This window comes from Crinia signifera, chromosome 5, assembly GCF_055691185.1.
Source record: "Crinia signifera chromosome 5, ASM5569118v1, whole genome shotgun sequence".
Lineage (NCBI taxonomy): Eukaryota > Metazoa > Chordata > Amphibia > Anura > Myobatrachidae > Crinia > Crinia signifera.
The window spans coordinates 25,540,327-25,545,561 of record NC_139221.1 but is presented as its reverse complement, the minus strand read 5'-3'; the positions used below and the strand labels follow the sequence as shown (position 1 = coordinate 25,545,561).

The 5,235-nt window shown below is 47.9% G+C and overlaps 1 long non-coding RNA gene across 1 annotated transcript; it reads left to right on the top strand.

Moving 5' to 3' along the window:
- Positions 1-2,120: 2,120 nt before the first annotated feature.
- On the top strand, positions 2,121-4,200 carry LOC146079393 (uncharacterized). The gene is made up of 2 exons (XR_014474509.1): positions 2,121-2,767; positions 3,809-4,200. It is a non-coding gene; the product is annotated as an uncharacterized LOC146079393 (long non-coding RNA).
- Positions 4,201-5,235: the final 1,035 nt, after the last annotated feature.

Genomic DNA, 5,235 nt, shown 5'->3' with positions numbered 1-5,235 from the left:
GCACGGGCCTGCTACTGGGGCCAGGTGGCACAGACTCCACGGCCTCCTCAAGAGAATCTGGACCAAGCGGTGGGGATGCTGTTGAACGAGAAATTACCAATTACCACACATTTTGTGCCAAATGTTAAACATCTACTTATGGCCTGGCAAATAATTACCTTCAAGTGTAGAAGCCATCACTTCCGCTGGGGACTCGCTGTCTATAGTGCTCACCCACCGGATCTCCTCCACTGCTATACAGCACTGGGCCATCTCTTCCAGGGGGGTGAGCTCCAGCTTGGATGGCATGGGGCCAGCCCCAGAGGTGTGGCTGTGTTCCCACCGCTGGGTCAATTTCTTCTTGAGGTTGCCTTTGAAGTCGTGCCACCTGCAATCAAAGTGTACATATTAATACATGTAACTACTCATGTTTGCTGTAGCACCCATTGCAATCTGAAACATAATACAACATGTGACTACTGACACCAAACTTACATTATATTCATTTTTCAAACCAACCCTTAGAAGATACAAAAACAGTCACCCTCCAATAACTATCAATTCTATGTCATGGCCAACATGTCTGTGCCTCCAAGCAACGTGAACACCCATTGACCAACTCCATCTAATATTGAATGTTAACATTACTGGACTTGTCCTACTCAAATGTAACACACATGTACTTGCCTCTTCTTAACGTGCTCCGTCTGACGAACTTGTGGAGCCACTGCATTAATCTCCGCCGTTATCTCCTCCCAGATCTTCCATCTCCTTGTGTGTGTCAACTTCACCGCTGGGCACTCAATTAAATCACGTGCCCGGGTCACCAGGATGTCAAGCTCCCGCAGTTCATATGCCATGTTTCTTGTGGTTGGTTCCTCTGTTGCCCCACTGCGGCCACGGGCACGGCCACGGGCACTGCCACGGCCACCGGTTGCTGTACCTGAAGTGCTGGCCTGGCTACTCTGTTGGGAAGCCACCTGCTGTGTTCCCAATGATTCTGCTGATGCTGAGGATGGCCCTGCTGCTGATTGGCCTGATGTGGATGGGCCATCTGGGTGCTCTGGGTTGAGGGGCACATAGGTGGTGTTGGCCTCCATGCGTGCCAAGAGATTCTGCACCACCTGGTCTTCCTCTGACTCTGAGCCTGGCATGTTTGCAACAACTGTTTGCCTTTCTAGGACAACTTTAAATACTATTTCTGTAATTGGCGTTAATCAGCTGCAACCTGCGTTCCGTACGGCCGTGTCCCGTACGCAAGCGTCAACCGTGCGGCGCATACGTCCCGCCCCTTGGTGTTGAAAAATATTTCCCAAAAACATGGCAAACTCAGTAAGTCTGATTTATTTGCTAAATGCAGATTCCAACACCAATGACCAAATACAACTGAGGTCAGACATGCAATGTATATTTGAATGTACTTCTGTACTGTGCACTTGTTTGCTATGTAGTACAACTGACACTACTCATTCCATATGTCAATCCAGTCCACCACTTAGCCACAAGTAATCAGTGCTAGCATCCAAATCACATGTGAAAGCACTCCACATTCAGGTTAGATGCTAGCTACTTTTCATTCCACCTCTGTAGTAGGGGCCAGTAGAAGGTAAGTGTACACATGGCAGCATGTGGAGTTAGGTGTAAGTGTCTAGAGATGCACACTATTTCACCAGTTGCTTAGACCCATGTTTGGTGAATGTTATAGATTAGATATAATGTGTTTCCATCTTATTTTACACTGTTTAGGATGGGTGTGCGATGCAATGGGTTAGCCGTCTGTTCGGGCGCATACACGCTGTTAGTGTACAAATGGACAATAAAGTTAATACCAAATATCACTCTGATCAACCAATGACAGCACATGATTGTTTGATTTGTGCCATTGCTAAGATGGCGGCTTATGGCAGAGCAGCACCCTTTTCTGCAGCCGAGCTGAGGACACTGGTCTCCGTTATGGAGACCAGGCTGGGTCGTGCGGGCCCATTCATAACGAATAGGCAGAAACGCTCTGCCTATGCGGTGGCCCGCCGGCGGATATACGCCCGCACCCATGTGCGGCGGACCATCGCTCAGCTTGAGCGGCGGTGGTCCGACCTCCGGCTCAGGGAGCCAGAGAAGCTTCAAACCATAAGGGCCAGCATTGCTAGATGTGAGTATTTCAACAGTAAATGTGGATTTGTACATGATTGCTTACCTGACATTATTTAATCCACTAAGGTCAGCAGCCTGATCATGAGTTAAACATGGCATACAATATATGAGTGCTACTTCCTGATTGACACCCTGTAATGGTCATAAAATATGTTATTGGGGAGGATTAATGCTTGTGATGCTTACAATGGCCCAAATGTCACAGCATACCTGCCATGTTACAGGCTGTGTTTTGTAAAGGCCACTGAGGAGCTGTTTGCATGTACAAGTATCAGTACCTCTAACCTTTGCATTTATAGGTTGATAAGGCTTAATACAAATTACCACTAATTGGCACTTTTTTGATTTTTCCCAAACACAGCACGTGCACGAGCAAGGCAGGCCCCGGAGGAGGCAGAGGCGGGCCAGGCCCAGGAGGAGGCAGAGGCGCCCCAGGCCCAGGAGGAGGCGGAGCCAGCGATGGGCGAGGAGGAAGACAATGAAGAAGGGGTGGCAGAGGAAAGTGATGGAGTGGAGGAGGCTGAGTGGCCAGTGGAGGCAGAGGTGGCAGCCGAGGAGGAGGTCGTGCCGGCCGAGGAGGCCCAGGAAGAGGGGGAGGATGAGGAGGCCTGTGAGGTGGAGCAGGCGGCCGAAAGTGGTATGTATACATAAAGATTCGTTATTCCTTTTGTCATCCACTATTTGATATGTAGCACTGTTGATTCAAATGTGTTTGAAAATACTATAAAGGCAAACAACAAATTGGGTAGCAACAGACACACTTTGGGGTTAGATAGGGTGGCCAAACCATCCCTTTCATCCTGGACACATAATAATGACACAGGTTGTGCGGATGGTAGTGTAGTGTGTAGTTAATCTGTATTCATGAAGAAAGTGATGACTTGCTCATGTAAGGGTTACATGTCCCTGCTGGTTGCATACAATCTGTAGCCTCATATAGGTGAGTAGAGTTTACTGGTGAATGATCTTTGTAAACTAGATTCAGTATGGCATAAATGGAGTATGGCCAGGCGTGGCTTAGACTGGAGTAACAAGTGGTGAGTGCCCCTGGGCCCTCCTCTAGCTAACCACCCCCTGCGGTCTGCATGTATGTTTTTCACCATAATTGGGTGTGTATTTGGTCTTAGTAATGCTTTTGAGCATGGGAGTGGGTTAGTGCTGCAGCTTCCCCTAACTGGCATTCTGACAATGATTTCTGGAGCAGACCATCAGCAGCCAAGCCATGCTTGATTGCACAAATGTACTGAGCATTCCGGAGAGTTGTGTAACTCCCCTGCCAGGCTCCATCATATAACCGACACTGAACTTTGTTTGCAGAATTGTGATTGGTGCAGCGCGTGGCATGCTTCTCAGAGCTTAGTCATGGGTGGGTTTGGATTGAGAAGGAGCAGTATGACTGTGAGGTGTTCTACAGAGTAAAGGGTAGAGGGCCAAAATCAGGCTTTCCATGTAGTATGTATGCATGTATGTATAGGTGTATGTCTCATATATATAGGTAGATATGTGTGTATATATATATAGTTATATATATATATATATATATATATATATATATATATATATATATATATATATATATATACACCTCTCAGAATGCATGTTTAAAATGTAGGTTTGACTATGTTAAATGTATGCATGAATATCATTAGTCATTTTTCATTTTTAATTTCCTCCACAGATGAGCCTGCCCAAGCAGAGGAGGGTCGCCGTGGGGCCCTCCTTAGAGTCAGAGGCCTGATGAGGGAAATGTTGGTCCTAATGGACGAAATAATTGATGGGGAAATTTGATATTTTTTTTTTTTTTACCGTTCTATATTAATAAATCGTTCTTTAAAGTTGAAAGTTGTCAGTGTTTTTTTCTAACATGCTAAAGTATATGTGTAACTTGTTTAAAATCTTTAAAATAAGCAAAATGTACATAGTGTATCTAGATGTATGTTAGGGTCACATGCTGTAAGGGTTAATGTGTGTCATGAATGTAGTAGGAATGTGGGTCAGTATAGATGAGCATTTAATTGATTGAAATTGCTAACAATCCCTTTTTCAGGAGGTTGCCTAATAGCCTAAGTGGGTCATGTGATCGCTGTGTGTACTCAGTACAAAAGTGTTGGATTGTGCGTAAATACTCAGCATCGGGGCGTACGGACAGCTTCCCGCACGTTCTCACGCGGTAAGACCGTGCTTGTGCGGGAAGACCGTGCAAGAATCTGTACGTTTCCACCGCACACGCACGGTTTGTATGTCGTCCGTACACACGCCCTGTTCTTAAAGAGTGAGTCCGTCCGAATGCGGAGGACACGTGGGCGTTTTTACGGATGATGCCCGCACGCCGCTGCACAGCGTGGCGTGCGGACCGCACCGTAAGAATTCGGGAATATCCGCACCGATCAGAATAAGGGCCATGGTCACATGGGAATTCCTAGCACCCATTGTTATTTATGTAAATCCCTAATAATCACAACTACTTTTTTTGTGGCACAGTTTACCTTTAATAAATTTTTAACTAGACACTGTAGTACACAGTACACATCTCTTATGTAATCCTAACACAATTTGGAGGCATCACCTGTGCATATAGGCCCTTATTCTGGTTGGTGCGGTCAGAGCCGCACACGGGGCTCCGGCCGCACAAACCAAGGGCCGCCCACCAGACGGATCGCCACGGCCGTCCGTACACGGACGGCTGGCGATCCGCACAAAAATGGTGGAGGCTACGCCTCCACCATGGTGGGAGCTGCCCCCTGCCTTCGATGGTCGACGACCATCGAAGGCAGGCCCGCACGCCGCGGCAGCTCCCGCAAGCTCAGACCACACGGACAATCGTCCGTGTGGGAGCTTGTAAGGGGGCTGAAAGCTGACATCCGGCGACGTCAGCTTTCCGCCCCCATGTCATGGTAATGAGGGCGTCATGCCCTCATTACCATGCATACGCCCCGCGTTTGCATGGGAACGCCCATGAAACGCGGGGCGTACACATAGGGAAATGAGGGGCTGAAGCCCCTCACGCCCCTATACGCCCCCTTTGCGGCGGACGAAATCCGTCTGCGGCGAAGGGGGCTGCACATGCGCAGAATGACCTCTGCGCATGTGCAGACAAAAAACATC